The sequence below is a fragment of the Anser anser genome, assembly GCF_964211835.1.
Source record: "Anser anser genome assembly, chromosome: 3".
NCBI classification, from domain to species: Eukaryota; Metazoa; Chordata; class Aves; order Anseriformes; family Anatidae; genus Anser; species Anser anser.
The window spans coordinates 116,382,307-116,402,235 of record NC_139722.1 but is presented as its reverse complement, the minus strand read 5'-3'; the positions used below and the strand labels follow the sequence as shown (position 1 = coordinate 116,402,235).

Here is a 19,929-nt window from a genome sequence, read left to right as displayed (position 1 = left end):
GCTACTTTTCATCTTCAAAGCACTTTGCAAATATTAATTAATCCTCACAATCTGCCTGTGGGGTAAGCAAACGTCGTTGCTCTCAGCAGTCAAGTCACAGGGTTAACTGACTTGCCCAAGTCTAGAGGGTCGGGATCAGCCTCTGCACGTCCTGCTCTGATGCTCGAACTATTTAAACAAGCATTTCCCGTGTGCTCAGATGGGATGGCGGATGTGTACCGCTTTCAAACGTGAGACATTTTCTTAAAATGATGTATTAAAATGCTAACTGCAACTTCTGCTGCTTGAACAAGGCTGCAGTTCTCTCCCTTCCCACATATTTCTGCACTGATACGAGATGTGGACAGGCATCAGCTGGCAGCTGCTCGGAGACCCACACCCAGCACAATCACGGTGAGGACCTGAACTTGTGTCCTCAATACAGCAGTGAAAAATTGTAGGCTCTGTTTTGTGTGTGACTATGAAACATATGCATGTGTACTACCTACAGCTGTGTGTGTACATGCGTACATGTATACTCATGTATGTGTGTAGATATATACAAACTTTCTACCTAGTTCTGCTCAGCTTTTATAGCTGGGAGTTCATTACATTGCTTTTTTAAAGATCCTATTAGTATGATGCCAATATTATTACCAGGCAGCAAAAAAAAAGTCCAGGTATTTTCTGCAAAGACTGAAGGGCTAAGTTCATGGAAGAGCTCCAAGTACACTTCTAAAACTACTTCCAAACTGCACTTTGCAGTGGAGAATAATATATGCATGCACAAAAGTGGCCAGAGTCATAGCTTAAAGAAGAAGCAGACTTCTTTAAAGATTTGACAGGTCACAGTCACTTGAGACACAACTAAAATTAAGTGTTTCACTGAAAGCAGCCTGCACATTGCTGTGGACTGATTAGGGTATTTTTTTTTTTTCCAAACAATTCCAAACACTTCCAGTGCTAACAAACTACTGAAGGTTTAGGGGAAAGAAAAACAGGCCCATGATGTGTTTTTATTTGCCCATGCTTCTTTGTGTTGGTAAATCACACTACTTTGCTTTATTGAGTGTCCCTTTAGGAGTATATTGGAAAAAATTTTATCTGCCACAATTAATACAGCGCCTAGTGCATCACGCGGCACAGCCCTGGCATCGAAACTCAGCATTCTCCGGGAGCCCTTTGGTCCCACACTGGATGCCAGAAAGGATCGTATCTGTGACATGTGATACAGCCGCTGATAAATGATGGCGCGAATGCAGAACAAAAAGGCTAATGAGTTCTATCCAACACCACACTACTTTCATGAAACGAATGTGATGATGACCCTATTTGCTACTCTTTTTTTTTTTTTTTTTTTTTGGCTAGTGAGCTACTTATCCCTTTACCTGTGTGTTAGTTTTATCTTTTCTGCACAATGCTATGGAGAGACAGCCAAAATTAATGTCAGCATCTCCCTTCACTTTTAAGATATAAAAGAGCCTCTGAAGGTAGAGTAAACCAAGGAGGCCAGTAACTAATTATAACCCATTGTACTGGACTTCGAGAAATAATGAATAGAAGCCATTCCCCACACGCTTACCGGAGCGCTTTGCAGAGACAGTGGTGCCTTTGTGGGAGAGGGAGATCCCTTCACTGGACCAGAGAGAGAAGAAATGGAATTGTTAATGTATGTAAGATGCAGGCGGATTTCTATGGTACTATTTCATTGCAGAGGCAGAAGGTAGCAGAGCCAATCATGAAAAGCGTAAAGGTGTGAAGGCACAAAGATGGAGAGTTGATTAAAAGCACCGTGGGGAGCATGAGCGAACAAATCAATGGTAATGATGGAATTATGCCTGAGCGGAACCCAATAGTCTACGGTGTCCTGCCGACTTGGCGCTGGGGATTAAACGTCGCGAGGAGCAGAGCCGAGCCCTTGTCTGGCCTGTCGGTGCTGAGAGATACACTAATTGATGGGACAGGCTGCGCTATAAAACTGGGTGAGGTCTCTTGAGGAATGACCAAGCTCGGTGTAAGCACCTTTTGTGCCCCGGTGAGTTGCGATGGCTGAATTCTGCCCGACCAGGAGCCAGGGTGGAGGAGCAGTGGTGTCGGGAGAGGTGCCAGCGGCAGCCGTCACACCTTGGGGGAGCGGGACGGGGCTTGTCTCAGGACACGGGCGTGTGAAGGAAGTAAAAGTAAGAGAGTAGTGAAGGAGCCCATGGGGCTCAGTGAGGTTAGAGGTAGCGCCTGGCAGGGAGGCAGCAGAGCCGAGATGCAGTGGCTTGCAGCGGCGGGGGAAAGAGGGGCGGTGGCAGTGCCTGCATGGAATGATGGCGTGCCGGGGTTTGGAGGCGCAGGCAGAAGCCGAGGGAGCACAGATCAGAGCCAGCTGTGAAGGCACTGAGAGAAAGGCCTGGAGCAGCCTGGAGGGAGGGAAGAGAGAATTGGAGCAGCCGGCGAGATCAATGCGGGACTGGCTCTCGCTGGGGCAGCAGGGGCTTAGGGCTGCCAGCACTCACCAGCGCTCGCTGAGCTTGCCCTGCCACTGCCACACCGAGCACGTTAGTATAAAAGTACAACAGTAATACCTCTGTGAGCAGTCCTGTACAAACACAGCCTCACTTCCCTTTTCCTTCACTATTTTAGGGACTCCTGGGCTGATAAGAGGCTTGCATCGTTATGTATATATATCCCAGGTGCCCCGTCACTGAGACATCAGGACCACAGGTGGCTACAGAAACCCACCAAGAACATGGCTGGCACGGTGAAGAAGCACGGGGTGAGGATGCTCTGTGTCACGTTGTGAAAAGTCACTTTGCAGAGGGATAGAAACATCCAGGCTGCTCCCAATACTCAGCAGTTTGGGCTCTAATCTTCTCTGCTTTTGTGGTTAATGACATCAGGAAGAAGGGCTCGGGGCCATTCTGCTTGCCCCAGGTTGGTCGCAGAGTGCTGCCACAAAGGTAGATTTGATGGATGGGAGGATGAGCAGAGACAGGGCCTGTCAGGATAGACTGGGAGTGCTGAGACCTATCCATAAAGAATAAAATCATGAGTTCGAGTGTGCCGTGATACTAGGCATCCTGGAGATTTTCTTTCTGATGGCATTGGCCACGCTGCTTGAGAGCCAAACTGAGAGCCTCAGTCTGCTCAGAGCCCCTGCACGTGGCTGGGACCACCACGATGGCTCAGCTAAGAGACCTTCACGTTGCTGGAGTCTGCCTGCACACCCAGCAGTCAGGCCAGCTGGGTAGGAGGGAACAAACTTTAATCACCTGGAGTCCTTATCTCCACAGAGAAAATTATCCAAAGGAAAAGATCAAGATTCACAATCAGAAAAAGCACCAGTTCTTTCCAATGGTCTTAATTAAGATGATTTAAAAGTGGTCAGGTAAAATATTGCTCTTTCGTAGCAGCAGCAAGGTACGAGGCTCAGAATTGGGCTTGAGCACGTGTCCCTGTACAGGCCCATTCTCCAGATAAGGTATTTTCTCTTGGAAGCAGCAAGCACCAGAAACTGGAGAGGGAGGTCTATGCATGGCACAAATGCTGAATGTAAATACAACGCATTCCAGTACATCCCCTTCAACAAGCCCTAGAGCAGAGCTCTCTCTTCCTGTTGATGACAATGCAAAGGACTTCAGCATAATAGTATTTACTCTGTTAAATGAGAGCTGTTAATGCACTTCAGCCTTAGAAACAAAACTTGAACTATTTAAGTGCACCATTTCCAAACCAGAGGATTTATTTGCATGTGGCTGTTGACTTCAGTGGGAGTCACTGCTGCAACCGAATGCACTGCTTTGAAAGTCTTCTCGACGGGGGAAAAGACTGAGTTACACATAGTGGAAGATAATGCCCTTTTGCTTTAAGCTCAAGCAGAACCCAGTGCAAGGAAGCACAGACTTAGTTTAGATACAATTAGAAGTTGAAAATAAAATTTGAACTTTGCAGGTTTCAACTTTCCAGAGCCAAACTAGGCCTAGAAAGACAGCAGCAATTGGACTGGATTTGTTGCCCCATCAAAAATTGTAATTTACAGACATCCTACCTAGGCAAATTCTATGAGATTACAGTTTATCAAGGACTCTGGAGGCGAGCTCCAGACCCATTTGGACATTGCTCAACTCAGTTGCCTTATGCAAGTCACTTCACCAACTTTTACCTCACCTCCCTGCAGTAAATTGGGAATAAATATATTCATCTTCCTAGAGACCACTGGATGGGAAATAAATAACGTTATTAGGTACAGTCATACTAAATGGGTGATACTAACATGTAAGTAACTTGTCTTGTCTAGTAGACAACATTTCTTTTACACTTGAGGGTGCTGGGAAGTTTTAATAAGTACCTTGATGTTTGCCTACATACTGACGAGAGTCACGCACTTGCTTAGAAAGTATTTTGTTATTTAGTTTTAAAATATACAATTGAACCTTTCAGCCCACTCTTCTTAAAGCTTTTCAACTCAGAAACCAAGTAAGCACTTTTAGTTAAACTCGTATGGTCACGTTTGTTCCAACCTCAGCTCCCCCGTCTGAGAAACTAATCTTTCCCAGGATGAAGTTTTCTTTAAAAATACAATGTAGTAATCCCCTTTCTAACAGAGACTACACAACTGTCTTAATCTTTGCCCACATATGGAAGGTACTTGAAAAAAAACATCGCTTTTGTAGATCCAGCAACTTTAGAAGACAGAAATCAGTAAACAGCAGGCTAATCACTCTGTCTCCATTGACAAGCAGTGAAGGAGTTAATTATCTGCTTCTTTTCACTAATTCTGTTGCAGAGCTTGGTTGTGCATATTAAATGTCCAAGTTACCAGATTCAAAGAAAAACTTGATCTCAATTTGGCTACATATTAAAAGTGGCATTCCCTGTTGTCCTACCTAGCACTGTTAATTGCATACATTTAGCCCTCTATTGGAGAATAATTTAGTTTCAGATTGAAAAGAAACAGCCCTGGCCTTGGTTATTTTGGCATACAAGTCTCCAGTATGACTCTGTTTTCTAAGCAGACATTAATGATTCTAAAACTAATATTCATTGTTTGAAGAGGCATAGCGGCCTTGGCATTTACTTAACCTTTTGTCTCATGTATGAAACTGAGTCAGCCTAAATCCTTTTCTTAATTAATATCTATTCTTTTTTTTCCCTGTCCAACATTATTTATTAAACAATTTGTATGCAACAATTAGAGTTGAGAGATTAGAAAAAAAAACCACACACAACACTGCACGAGCAAGCTTGCTTAGTATAACATCAACCATGAAACTGGTCTTTCAGCTCCTACAAAATGAATGGGACGGGAATGGGGAATAAGGGAATAAGTAAGGTCACATAAAAAAAGTGAAAACCAAGTCTCACCATTCACCAGTTAGTCCTAACATTAAGCCATTCCCTACTAAAAATATATATAATTCTAGAGGAAAAGGGATAAAATACTACTGCAAAAGCATAAAAAACAGGAATTCAACACCTCTTGTGAATGCTAGTGATAACTATGATTGTGAATAAAAGTACAGCCACTGAATCTTTCTTCTAATTGCTTTGATAGGGAGAAATTATCATTTGAAACTCCTGTAATCAGGACAGTACTGTCTTGTCTATACGCACTGTCTCATCTGGACCTCACTTACTTTTCCAGTGGGTTTCTTCCTATACACTTCTTTGCACTTTTGTGATTGCAGTTACTTTGCACATGCTGGCGAACGTGCAACAAAATACTCTTAATGCATGTTCAAACCAACATGCAAAATGGTGAGGACACCTCTGGCAGTGAAAATAAAAACATTTGAGGGTTGCATTACCAATTGTATGACATTAATTGGGAACCAGATTGCAGCTGGCTTGCATATAAATGCACATGAGAAGTAAAGACTCAAGCATCTTTCCTCACCTATTATGCTTTCAGCCAGTAGCTATGCATAATCATGGACCTTTTGCTTAGTGGAGGGACTGTCTGCAAGAGGGGTGACCAAATCACCTTTTATAGCTTACCAGGGCTGGATGACAAAACTGATCTAGATCGAAAACTATAATGTTCTCCAGACTTCGAAGTCATAAGCAGCATGGACATGACAATATGAGCCATACCTTGCATCCATTAGAAGACTCATGGGAATAAGGTTCTTTCTAGGTGCTGGCATCAATGTCATACTAAATCCTATACTAACCAATGATCCTCAGTCTCTAATGCTCTTTGAAGATCTCTGGGTACCACACAAAGCTCTTGACCCACATCTTTCACATGAACCTATAGACACTGAATGCTGCTACCTGTATGACAAACTCCTAAGGGCCATATGCACCTTGCTTCTTTGCAGGCGGGGAAGATGTGGTGAAGAAACAAAGTGGGACCATTGCTTAGAAACCTTCCCAAGAGCTGAACTGGACCCCTTCCACTACTTCAGCACTGATGCTCCCAAAGGAAACACTCCATCCCTAGGGATCCAGCAGTGCCATTTTTTTTCAGTACCTCACCAGTGTGGCACTACTTGAAATACTATTTTCAGGGAAATAGTTCAACAGATAATTTCAGGGCATGAACTTAGACAGTACGTTTTAAAATCCAAATGCATGCCTATAAACCCAACATATTAATAAGTTAACTATTTTCAATAAGACATCAACATTTGCATGCATCTTCCTACTTGTTATGTGCAGTACTACATTTTTTAATGTTTCTTGGATGCTAGCCAGAGAGTCTGGGTCCCTAGTTAGTTCATCTATTACTTTCTTGCCACAATAGATCTGGGTCTTGGCCAAGTATTGGACTCATACTGCATACAAAAACACAGAATTCTTTCCCTTATCTATTGATAGTCTTTGCTTCCCAGGGAAGGGGAAAAATATCATAAATTAAGATAAATAAGTACATAAAAATCCACCACTAACTGTAGTAGAACTGTTTTTAGCATCTTTTAAAACTATGTGTAATCAAAAGATTTCCTTAAGCATTTATACAGCTTTAGTCTCCTGAGTCTAATTCATGACTATTCAACTGAACAGGAGAGGAAGATCTCTTCTTTAAACCCCTCCTTGAGCTCCTTAGGCCTTCCACAAGAGTGAGCAAGCTTACATGACCTGAAATAAAACAGTAGAGAAAGAGGCTTCGGTGCCACCCTCCCTTTTTCTGTGTTTCTCAGTCTATAGACTATGGAAGGGTTTAAAGAGGCCATGAAGGATTAGAGGCTACCTCTGTTTTACATTTGACCTTGAAAATTTGTATCCATTACTCAGGGCCTCTGGTGTCTTCATAGGAAGAGACATGAACACAGGAGATGCTGTTTTGAAAGATTTTTGAAAATATTGTTCAGTCCAGCCCTGATGGCAGGGCAATGAATATTGCCTTTTATTGTCGGTTTAAGGTAGCAAATTAATACTTAAATTAAGAAAGAACAAGAAAAAATGAATGAACGATGTAATGTTCCTGGCCGTGGTTTCAGAGCCTCTTTAATCTGCCAGAAGTCTGAGCTGTCTTTGAAAGGACTGGTCCTGCCTGCCTGTCCACCTCTGATGGGACCACTTTGTCCCCCAAAAGATGTGCTTTTGATCAGAGAAATGATAGGCTAAAACACCATCTGCCCCTAAAGATGCCACCCTCAGCGAAGCTGCTGAGCACAGGGAAATCCAACACTCCTCAGAGCAGGGCGGGCAGGAGGAGGAAGTAGGGACGGGGTGGGAAGCGTGCACTGTGCCCTTGGGTAACGGTCCCCTTCCTGCTGACCATGCAGCCACCACAAAACCTGAGCCCAGGACATGTGGGGCAAAGCAAAGAGCAGAGAAGAAGATGTTTCATCTCCACCCGGGCTGCTGCTAAAATCCCAACCCAGTAGGCACGGAATATCTTGCTGTCAGCGTAGCGCTAATCATAGCAGTCCACTGGGTTGACTTGTAAAATGTTGCTAATAATACGAAGATAGTTGACAAGTTAATAGAACATGATTCTTGTACCTTCTGCTTGAGAGGTGTATTTTTTTCTGCTTAATTTGCCCAAACAAAGCGTCAGTGCCTTAATTTCAGTTATTTCAGAAATTAGATCCTCTTGAAGAATGAAAGGATGCTGTGTTTGAGAGGGGTAGCTTTTTTATGAAGGCACGTAATTAATGGAAGCCATTAAAGATACTTGTAAAAATGATTCAGATTTTTATATATGATGACTAACTAACCTATTATTGCTCTTCTTGGTCAGAGATTAATGGGAATTTCTTAAAGGATAAAGAATTATTTAACAAGCTACAGGATATGTATAGGCTTGGAATACACTCTGTGATAGTGTGAATAATAAGAAATGTGGCTGTTTATTTCCTTGACTAATGAACCAAAGCTAAACTCAGAGATAGCGAGATGTCAAAAAAAATCTAACAGGGCCAGTGGATGTTTTTTACATGAAGCTAAACATATACTTTATTGAAAGCAGCTATTGTTAAGAAATTCAGGTTCTCGTGTGTTCTAACCCAGGGTAGTCTACCAGTATGACCTCTGATAACACTGAGAGGCTCCAAAGACTTTAAAGGAAGAGTTTAAAATCAGGTGATGCTGAATATTCAACAGCTCCTTGGGAGGACAGAGAAAGATTGCAAGGCAGAGAGAAGAAACTTTTTTTCTGCTTGCAAGAGCTTCCCATGAAGATATTTTGTTTACCAAACAATGACAACAATGTTTTGGTCAAAGCTTTCTCTGCAAAGAGAAATGACTTCTGAGACCGCAGGTAGCAGGGTCACTTCATGAGTCCCTTCATGACAGCAGCCAGGGACAGTTTTCATTCTCCCAATCCTGTCAGATTATAAGTAACCTCAGCGGGTTTTGAAGCACCTTGGCCCCACTGGGTTGAAACGCACATGCAAAGAGGGAGTAGGGCATTTCTAGGTGGACTTTGGCAGCAAGGGAAGAGAGCATAAAACATTTCAGGAGAGGAGAAAAGGAAAGGCAAACTAGCTTCTCAGGCAGCCAAAAACAGGTTTCAGTTCTTTTCACAACTGATTTGCCAAGTATTTTCCACAGTAACTGCTCTGAGCAGCACACAGCAATGACTCAAGCGCCTAGGTGAAAGGTAAGCAATACTGCCCTGTCTCTGGCTGAAACATCGTGGCTTTCTCCAGCCCTTTTCCAAAGCTGATCCCAACCAAGCCAGCTAGTAGCAATAAGCCTCCTGCAGCCTGGTAGCAGTGATTTTAATACCCACTGTACCTTCCCCTTCTCAGTGCTCAAGGGCTTTTTGCCTTCAACTTTCTGAAGGCACACAAAGAACTGAATAACATTTTCTCCGTGTACCTGGCTGCAGCCACAGCGCTGACGGGGGTCCTTTCGACATTTTAAAGGACTTGAAGTACACAACAACATGGCACTGCAGTCGAGAACCTCGCCGGGGAATGGAATAAGAAGATTTATTTTATTTTTAATATTTGAAAGATTTCAAAAAGCATTCAACTGGATTTCTCACTAAGAGGATGAGTGAAGAGAATCCTTTGTAACTAAGCTGGGAGGCCCAAGTCTTTTATCCATTGTTACACAGTTTTTCCCCAGGGCAGAGTTAGGAAGGGCTGCAAGCCCCAGAAGCTTAACAAGACGAGGATGTTGGGTGGGCTTCTCTGCCATTGCCTAAGCTCCTCCCAAGGTAGCAGCCGCCAGAGCGCAGCAGGTCCCGCTCGCCATTCAGGCACCCAGGGGGCTGGTTTGGGGAGATGCCAGCAGCAGCTGCGCCTTCCTGGTGCACCCTGTCTGCCCTGCCCACAAGCACCCTTGGTACCGAACCGCCCCTATGCCGGCTGCCATAACCAAGCAGAACAAAAGCCTTCCCATAGGGGTTAGCAGTGGATTGGCACCCAGGTTAATTGCTGTGCACCAGGCTTTGCCAAGCTGGACGGCTTTTGAAATAATATATATGACTGGTTAGCCAAAGATAGCATATCTCCTGTGGGACAGACTGCATAAAGGGAGGAAACTAGTGCAGATATACCAGTAACACCTTTTTTTTTTCTTTTTTCTTTTTCTGCACTGTGAAGTTTTTACATTTTGATGTGAAAACTCTACAACCTGGACATGAATGAATTGGTGGGTTTTGACCAAATGGACTTCAGTACATTTTTCCCAAGCTTGCTTCACTGCAGGGACAGAATCACCTGCCCTTCCCCTTGGGTGATTCCCAAGAGCCAATAACATGAGAAGTTTGGGATCTGGGCCTGATCACACAGGACATGTTCTTACCCTCCCAACAGATCTTCCTCCAGGACTTGGCCAACCTAGTTCACTACAAAACCATAAACATGCAAAATCTCTACTGGTAAAATTTTTGCTTAGCAGCATTTCATAGCACTTCTGGTCTCTGAGAGATTTTCACTTTTAATACAGCCACAGAGGTGCCTGAACTAGGAGCAGCAAGAGGCAGCTGACTACTTCTGTCCATTTGTGCCTCAATCAATGTGTCAGAGTTTACCATTCAGAGCTGCTCTCAAATAAAAGGTGAAATAAGGCAGCTTTTAAGTAATTAAGCAACTCCTTCCTGACTTGCTAAAAAACTTGTGGCACCCTAATAGAGCAGAAATTTTAAAGGCAAAAGCGTCATGTACAATCCCACTGCCCAGAAGCAGGACAGTATGGAGTTTGTAAATAACAACTGCAATACAAGTAATGCCTATTTGCTTACTTGATCCCACTGAAAATTAATGGTCTGTGGTTTAGGTATGTGTCAGTGCCATAAAGCAGGATACGCTTGGGGACCAGGAAGTGTCTGCTTCATGTGTTAATGATGGAGTTATGGAGTGGCAGCAGCCATTTCATAGACAAAGTTGCAGATGGATTTGTACTATATGCTCAGCTCTCCCTTCTTACATTCTAACAAAAAGCCGAAGAAATTTCTAGGTCAGACCTGAGGCCAACGCTGAAATTTTCCTACAAAATTCGAGAGGGATCCAGCTAAAGATTCTTTAATGGTGCCACCCCTGAGAAAACACAGCCCCCAAACACCGATGGTGCCCTTCCTTGCAGTTAGGTGTACTCTCACGCAGGGGGGAATAAGGATATGAACAAAACTGTGTTTGACCACGTTATATTGCCCCCCAAAAGCCTCTTCTCCACCAACGCCCCACCTCTCCTTCTCTAGCCCCACCATTCCCAGGGAGATGCTTGAATAAACCAAGAAAAAAGCATTATACTAAGGAGTTTTAATATATTTTAATGTTTATGCTATGGCTTTTTGTATAATAGGAATAATCGCTATTGCTTTGTAGTACACTTACAACAAATAGCTTTTGAGATTGCTCAAACACTTTAGCTCCACTTCAGCTCTTAATCAAACTCAGCAGCTGTTTATTGCAATTACACTATAAAGCAATAGACATTATCCCTTAACTAACTGTCTTATTAATATAGGTAGTTACACAGCTATTTCATAGTTACTCTTAAATAACTGCTTTTAATTATTTTATTAACATAAATAACCATCTCAATAAATTTAAATTAAATGCATATGTGAGAAATGTAATTTAAAGCATTGCACAAAATTGCATCTGTTTACTAATGTTTAAATTGATGTCATTGTGTAATTCAATTAAAATGCAACTTTAATTTATTTCAATTTTTGATCACCATGGAACACCTAAGACACTAGGACTTCCTAAATATTGAAATGGGCACTCTCTGGACTGTCTCCTGTTGCTATATTTTCTTTGCAATCTTAGTTTGCTGCCAGGAGAATGAGATTTCTTTTTACCCACAGAATTTACAATATCCCCATTTAGTTTAATTTTCTTCTCATTCCCAGTCAAAGCAACAGATGAAACTGGACTGTATTTTGCCTTCTAGTTCTCTTACGCAATTCTGCTTTCAATGGAGAAAAGGATTTTATTTTGCTCTGCAATGCTGGATCCTCCATGTCTTATGCCATTTGTTCTGGTAGGATCAAGCTCTTTGCTTTCAGCTAAAGCGAAGGCAGACATTGCCTGACCTGGCCAAAAAAAACCTTATTCTTTCTCATGCTGCCAGTTTCATGTTCAGAGACCTCATTCCACCCAAAAGTCCTCCACTGCAGAGCAGGCAACACTTGCACAGCAACTTTTATTCCACAGTGCCACTAATGAACATTTATCTGAAAAGAAACCATAGCACAGATGAGTGTATGCCATCTCTCCTACTGCAGAGTGGTCTGTTCATCGTACTAGTGTATTCAGATGCTTTTTCCCCCAGAGTCCTCGCTACTGGGGATGAAATTGCGAAGCATCTCCTGTCCTTACCCTGTCTCAGATTCCTCCCCTAAAGAATAAAGGGGACAATGCTTGCTTGCTGAAGAGCAAGGACAAGAGGAGAGGGACTCCCTCCACCACTTGTCTCCACAGACAGGAGACATGTAAGGCAAAAATTCTCTGGGGATCTTGATTTGGATCCCAGCAGTTTTTAAGCTCCAAAAATATGGATACTGAAGCATGTTTGACTCTTAGATATCAGTTGATGTCAAAGGTGCTACAGGAGAGTAACAAAGCAAAGAATTTTGTCTGTGAAATCCAATTTACCGATGGTGAATTCTGCTAACTAGTGAAGTCCATCCAATCTGCTCATTAGAGGACACAACCTCCCTATGCCGAATTATTAAAGGAATGGCATTTCTATGCTCTGTATTGCGAGGAAGGGTGCCCCAGTGACACCATGCCTAAGGAGAAGTGGAATGCAGCTGGAGACAACAAAGATGAAAATGAAGATTTATTTATTTTAATACTTCTATCCAAATGTAACAGGTAACATGAAAGGATAATTATAGGCTCTGTCAGAGAGGGGTTGCGGATGCTGTGATCTGGCAGACACACTAAGCTCCTTAGGAGACGAGCTCTTGAAGTTTACAGACTATGCTGGGCAAAGACATAGGCAATTCCGTACAAAGGGATTTTACAGAAAAATGTGGAAACTACGAGTGAGGGGAGACATGTTTAAATTTCAGGTAACTGAGAGTTATCAGGGTTTGGATAATTGAAGTTCCAATGTATATTTGCCTACACTGTCGCTCACCTTTGAGCCCTACCTAGGCATCTTGACATTTATGTAGTCTGAAATCCTGAAAGCTCTGAGTTTAGACAACTAAATTGTTGCTTGTCAATTTAGTCTTGACTGAAAGACAGGTGTTTTGTTTCAGCGTAACACTCCTTTCAGACTCCTCTATTCCCAAGCTCAGATTACCGAGCTAGGGAACTACCAAAAATGAAATCACTTACAAGCAAGCAAAGACATTTACATACATCGAACAAAGGAATTCTTTGGGCAAAATAGGGATTTTTAATTATTGCTTGTTTTCTGTCATATGGGATTCCCAGCTCTAGCTCTCTGGTGGGAGCTGGAGGAGCTTGGAGGCTTTGAAGGTTCCTACATTTTTGGTAATGTGGAAGATGCTTTACTGGGCTACCGCTGCACAGTTTTACAAGCTTGTTCTGCTGAATTAACTGGCTTTCTGAACAAAACCCTGAACAAAAGTACAGCTGAGAAACTCAACCAGAATTTTCCAGAAATGTAATTCTGGAATTAGGCACACAAATAAGCCCTCTGTGCACACAGCAGCCAAATGCCAACAGTGCAAATGAGGAGTATCTGTTATTACACAATGTCTCCATCCTACCTTTACCTATAATTCAAAATGGATCATTATTACTGGGATTCATTATTATCTAGAGTGAGTGTGTGGGATCCTTTCCACTAAAAAACAAGTTCCCTCTCGGCACAACTCTACACAGGCAACTTGCATAGTTCAAGAGCTGCACATTCTGATGGTGCCATTGGGATCCCACATTTGACTCTAGCTACAGTTTTGTACTGTTAATGCAACAAAAAGCAAATTGGGGACTCCAGAAAACAGCTCAGGCAGAACACAGCACCATCCAGCTGACCCCAGATTTAGCCTACCTTTGAGATCCCGCTGCCCGTGAGCAGCAGATAAGTTCATTACCATGAAGTGCCTTGCTGCACAAAGCAGTAGCAAGTGAGACCTGAGTAGCAAGTGATGCCCCGACACGGCCCTGCCTACGTTCATGCCCTCTGATAATTCAGGTTTTCCTCCCGCGGTGCCTCTCCGTCTGGGGGCTGCTGCCCATACACCTCTGGCTTCTTGGCCTTCTGCCAGGGGTTGGACCTTAATTCCTTCATTTCTGCCATAACGTTTTTTTTGAAGGCAAGAGAATACAAGCCTCACCATGCTGACCTGCCAATAACCTCATCTCTGACCTGGAGGGATCGCGTGCACTTGCAGAGGTTAAGGGACTCGTTTAATTCAGAACCTTAAGCTGGATTTAACTGTAGCCCTAGAAGAAAAAAGCCCATGTTTTTATCTGGGAAGCCACATGGCTCCAGTTTCCTGATTGGTACTTGTGACATCCCAGTATTGGCAAACCACGGAGATATTAACTGTGTGCTCTATTTTCTGCCCTTAATCATGGCCAGCTAGTCTGATTTTTCTTTCTTTCTTTCCTTTTTTTTTTTTTAAAGGATTTGAGTGACAAAGTGACTATGCATATCATTCCACATTTGAACTGTAAGACTTCAGCATTTCTACCTCTAGTGTGTAATTGGATCAGCTGCCAGTTACAGAAAGGAGCTGGGTGAGTATTAAGTGTGTGGAAAATGAAGAAGAGTCCAAGTGTGAAGGGGAGGAATAATTTGACAAAGCCTGCAGTGAGCTGTACGTGGTTTGCTCGTTCCAAAATGGAGTAGGTTTTGAAGCACATGAGGAAAAGCTGGCTTTGATTTATTAGCTTTGGTTCACAGAATGCTGGCCACAATCTTGGAGTGACTCAACATGTACAGAAAGCCACAGTCCCTGCCCCAAGGAGCTTACAACACAAACACTACCATAACAAGGATGGCTGAATGCCAAACTGAAAAACAGTCTGCTTTCATCTGACTCGTTAAGGCTGGGCCTTGAACAACCTTGCAAGGCAGCGCACTAATCTACTGCCATGGACTTGGTGTCACAGCAGGACTGGGGCTTAGTGTATTTGGCATGGTGGTCTTCAAACCAATACACCCAATGCTCTTTTGTAGGTTTCTGTTGAAGCATATGCCTACATTAATCTTGAATTTCTCAAAGAAAGGAATGAAACTAATGTAATCATGAAACATTCTGAAATCTACTGCAGAAACACCAAGTAAATCTCAGACCTTAAAAAAAGTGAGAAGTAGATGAGGGCTTTGTCCAGTTAAAAAGTGAGAGTGTTTCTCTAGAGACAAGAAAATTGCCTTGCCACTGAGTTCTTCCATTAACCACAGTTATGGCAGGATCACACAGACAGAAAGACAGTTCTTTACCCAGTTAGCGCTCAACCATTTATATCTTCATAAAATGCAAGCAAATCTCCTTAGATATGAATAGGCAGCTTGCAGGTTTCTGGTCAAAGGCTACCTGTGGGACACAAGAGCTGCATACTGAGTGGGCAGCCAGCACATCCTTCACTTTATGTTTCCAAGGAGCTCTAAGATGCAACTCAGGACAACACTCTGATCACGAGGTGACAAACACAGGGGGTAAGGAATGAGGACTGCAGCCTAAAATCGAAGACAAGGTCACAACAACCAGAGAAGCTCATGAAAGAAACAGAAGCAATGACAGTTACCTGGAGATCCACAGACAGTTGTCCCTCAGCTGTAGAAGTCTGTCATAAAATCCACCAAGCTGACCTGTAAGGAACAAACAAGAAACATTCATTAATGATACAAACATCCCTAAAACAAAGGATTACCAAAATATGCCAAGTGGACTGACTGCCGAGTGGAAGCCAGAATACATGTGATATTGTCAACAAGGTGGAGAGAGTAAAGAACAAGTGAACTCTGTTATCTCCCACCTCTGGGCTGCTCCAAGATACGCTTGGTGCTTTACTGTCCCTATGACAACCCTGATATTCTGGGATTTGGAAATTCTTCTGCTATGCCCTCAACAGCAGCCACGGATTGAGAGGAGCAATGTCCAAAAGGGCCCCTGGGTTATGGCCACAGAGTCATATCCTTTTTCACTGCTATAAAAGCTCTGCAGACAAGTCTGTCAGGCAAAAACAAAAGGAAAAAACAACAAACTCAAAATCATTTCTCTCTGACTCTCCATGGGGGGTAGGGCATTAAGCCAGAATGCCCTACCTCAAAGGAAGTCAAGATTGGATCAGAACGTCTCCGAGAGACAGAAAGGGAGAGATGGTGCGAGGAGGTAGCGTAAAGGTTTTATCAGCATGAGTTTGGGATGGCCACATTACTCATAGGTCACTGTGCTTTCCAGCTGACTAGCGACAGATGAAATAAGGAAGACAACGGCCTCCGGATTTCCAGGTAGCAGCTGCAGCCAAGGCCGCTATTTCAGCTGCACTTTGAGCCTGGGATCTGTATGGCATTGCTGGGAAAGGGGCTGACTGCATGTAAGAGGTAACGCCCCATGCAATCCCACCACCACCACCAGGCAAGCTCTAGAAGAATGTTGAGACAATTTGTATTGTTAGAGGGGGGACAACTTCAAATCCTATGCATTTGTTTTTGCCTACATTTTGCACGCCTCCAGCATCTCCCAGTACTGAACTAGAACAAGAACTTCAGAAATCCCCTGTGGATGCTGTGCGCTAGCAATGGGTCTTGCTGGTGACAGTCCGCAGCCACTGCAGCAAAAACCAAGCAGAGCTCTTCACGCCCCATGGCAGCAGACACGATACCGAGATTTTGTTATGTAATGAATAGAGAACAGATATTATTCACTTAGACTGAAGTGATGCCATTCTGCCAGGTGCTGCACAATGAGTGAACAGTTTATCAGAAAGTGCCATCCGATCAGATACACACACAGAGCCTGACAGCTGAGTGGAGAATAATATTGGCGTTTCTGACATTTCTCAAATTAGCAAGAGCTCATAATGAAGCTTTTGTAAGATGTCTCTTTCAAGGATTCTTTGGATACCTCTCTTGCCAGGAATGGATGCACAGGAGGTAACTGCCCTCCTTCTCTCTGCTTAATTCTCTCACCTCGTACTACGTTGCTTGTTTCCTGCACTCAGAGATCTCCTACTTGTGTCTGAACTCTCTGAATACTCTCTTCAGCTACACACAAGAAGCCAGAGGCCTTGGTAACCTTCTACCCCAGTAGTTCTTTTTCTGCAGTCAGGAAATTCTCTCTCTATCTCTCTCTCTTTTTTTTTTCTCCCTCTCTCTCTTTTTTTTTTTCTTTTATTGCAAAGAACTAGGGGAAATTCCCCTTCCAGTGTCTGGCTTTAGGCTGGGCTGTGATAGCAGTGATTGGTGACAGCAGGAGAAAAACAAAAAAAAAGTACCACTCACAACAGAAGTGTCTAATTTTGTATAAGGATTTATGTCAATATTTTGATAATCTAAGCAATTCCATACCCAAATTGATATTGAGATATCTAGACATCTATCAATATATACTTCAAGCAACTTCAGTAAGCTTCATCAGACGGCTGTGTGAATGCTTGTACATTTTTTTTTCACAAAGAACTCAAATGAGATAAATCTCTGAGACGTGATTTTCAGCAAATAGAAATGCATAAAGTTAATGTAATTCCTGGAATGCCAGTTTACACCTACAAAATACTTTCCCTGAGATACCTTGGCCCCCATGCCTCCTTCTCGCAAGCTGAGGGATCGGGTAGCAGAAGGGGGAAGGTTTCACTCCCTGCCTCCAGCTCTCTTCAGTGACTTGAGCTTGCACAAGGAACTGGAGGCTGTGGTCATCTTCTGCCCCAGCATTTTTTTTTCTTCATTTAGGAACCTGTCTTTTGCCTTTTTTTTTTTTTTTAAATATAACAAACAAGGGAGTTCCCCCTTCCTTTGTCCAGCCTTGAGACAGAAGCCTGATCTGAGTTTTTAGCTAAAAAATATGAAAAGTCATCAGAGGGCTCCCAGGCTCCAGCAGGACAGGAGGGAGCTGGCTGCACAGGGATGCTCTCGCTGTTCGCCAGCACCCTCCTGCGCCCTGCACTGCTGCTCAGGCGCTCAGGCAGCGCGAGGAGCTCAGGCCATCAAGCTGTGGTGCTGTGCCTCGCAGCACGGCTCTGTCACTCCGTGCGCACGGCTTGTGTCATGCTGCTTACCGAGTGTGACAGAGCGGAGGAGAGAGACAGCATGGGAGGGAGGGGACGGGGCCGGCCCCAGCGCCGCTGGGAAAGCATCACCAGAGGTATCGGTCTCTGCAGGGCAGGGGAAACAGCTGAGGGCTGCAGAAAGGGATTAGAGAGAAACAGTACGTGGCTCCTCGAATATATTTTGCCGGGATATAGGAAAAAGAAAAAAGTATGAGACAGACAAACAAGAGACATAACTGTATTAGGGAAGAAGGGGGAAAAGGCACTGAAAATATAGTAATAAAGGAAGCCCATCAGTAGCAACAACTCAAGTAGAAAAGAGGGCTGATGGATAGCTGTGCTAGAATGAAGGAGGATAAACCAAGCCTTTTCAAAGCATTAAAAAAGAAAAATGCATTAAAAATACTAGTGAGAAAAAAAAAGCCAGAGAAAAAATAAAAAAGAGAGAGAGGATTTCTGTGAGCACAAGAAGAGAGGTCAGTACCCTGTGGTCATTTTCTAAGAAAGGGGGAAGCAGAAGTGAAGGAAAAAAACTAACTACAAAAGACTGCTTATAAACAAACGAGACATTGATTGTTGCTCTGTAATTTTTCTGAAAGTTTGCTATTAGCATATCTCCGATGATAAATGCCTTAATATGATGCCAGCTTCTGTAGGCAGAACTGCACAAACGCAGCAAATCGGTTCTGCCAGGCAGACAATGAAGTAACAGCAAATCCCTTCCCTCGTGCCACACGGCACCGCTGTGGTCCATGTGTGTCCTCTCTCCAGCACACCCCCTTGGAAAAAGCACAGGGCAGGGCGGTAGAGCAGGAGGACCTTTAGCGACACAGAGCTATGTGGCAGACACATACACAAACACAGACAGAGCTATGCTGGGCATGCAGAGCTCAAGTCAGACGACAGCTACACAGGTCAGCTTCTGACCAAGGCTCCTCAGTCTGCATCCGGCCCCAGTTACTCTTTTTTGTCACTTGGGAAACAATTTGCCTAGGCAGAAAACCGACCTGTGGATCATCCCTGCCAAAAGCACCAAAACTGCAGCTTGCCAAGGGTCTCCTCTGAATGGCAATGGCGTCTGTAACAAGACTGGGGGGGTAGGAGGAGCTTCAGGATCTGTTTGGTCTCCAAGTGAGCCCAAGCCAGTGCCCTGGGACAATGGCAACCTCCCACCATTCATTAATCCCACCAAGCCCGTGCCTCAGATCACCACTGACATGCAGGGTGATGGGGAGCCATGGCAGGGATGTGCAGGCCCAGCTCCGTGGAAGACGAGCAGGTGAGAACTGGGCAAAGCCCAAACGCAGGCTTCATTTTGCAGGCAGCAGCCAGGCCTTGCCCCTAGCTCCAGAGGGACGGAGCAGATGCCCTGCTCTGTGGGAGGGAAGCAATTCCAGTCCTGAGACTTAAGCCAAAACAATTTTGGTATGTAACCCCCTGCTTTGAATGACAGGAGGGACCATTTTCCACAGTGGCCTAATTTAAAAAGCAAAAATACATGGGTGATGGGGTTACAAGTTGTGTCTACTGACATGTTATCGAGCAGAGGAATAAAAGGAAACAGTCCTTAGGCATTACGCTGTGTACAGGCAAAATGCTTTTCTCACTTCCAGCCCACCAGTGGGGTTGTAGGATTGCCATCCATCACTTCAAAGGCAATAATCTGCCTATTGATCAGGGCCCCATTCTGGAAGGGACGGATTCAGAAGGACACTGGTGACCCTGAGAGTTGATTCTCTTGCAACAAAAGAGCCACGTGTAGTCCTCAGTGTATCAGTAAAATCCAGTTAGCTTCTGTGGTATCCCACCAACACAAGTGAGATGAGAGTCTGGCCCAAGATCCTCAAATCTGCAAACTGTCTTACTGTGCTGCTTCAGAGGCTGCTCAGGTAACACCCAGATCCTGCAGACTCTA

At 43.8% G+C, this 19,929-nt stretch overlaps 1 protein-coding gene across 1 annotated transcript in view; it reads right to left on the bottom strand.

Annotated features, from left to right (window-relative positions):
- LOC310897015 (uncharacterized protein) overlaps nucleotides 1–19,929 on the bottom strand; it is a 547,020-nt gene that overhangs the window by 41,923 nt on the left and 485,168 nt on the right. The window contains exons 20-21 of the mRNA XM_083830110.1: nucleotides 15,552–15,615; nucleotides 1,562–1,614 (exon numbers count right to left, since the gene is read on the bottom strand). The gene's annotated coding sequence lies outside the window, so the exon portion shown is untranslated. The remainder of the gene's footprint in view (nucleotides 1–1,561; nucleotides 1,615–15,551; nucleotides 15,616–19,929) is intronic.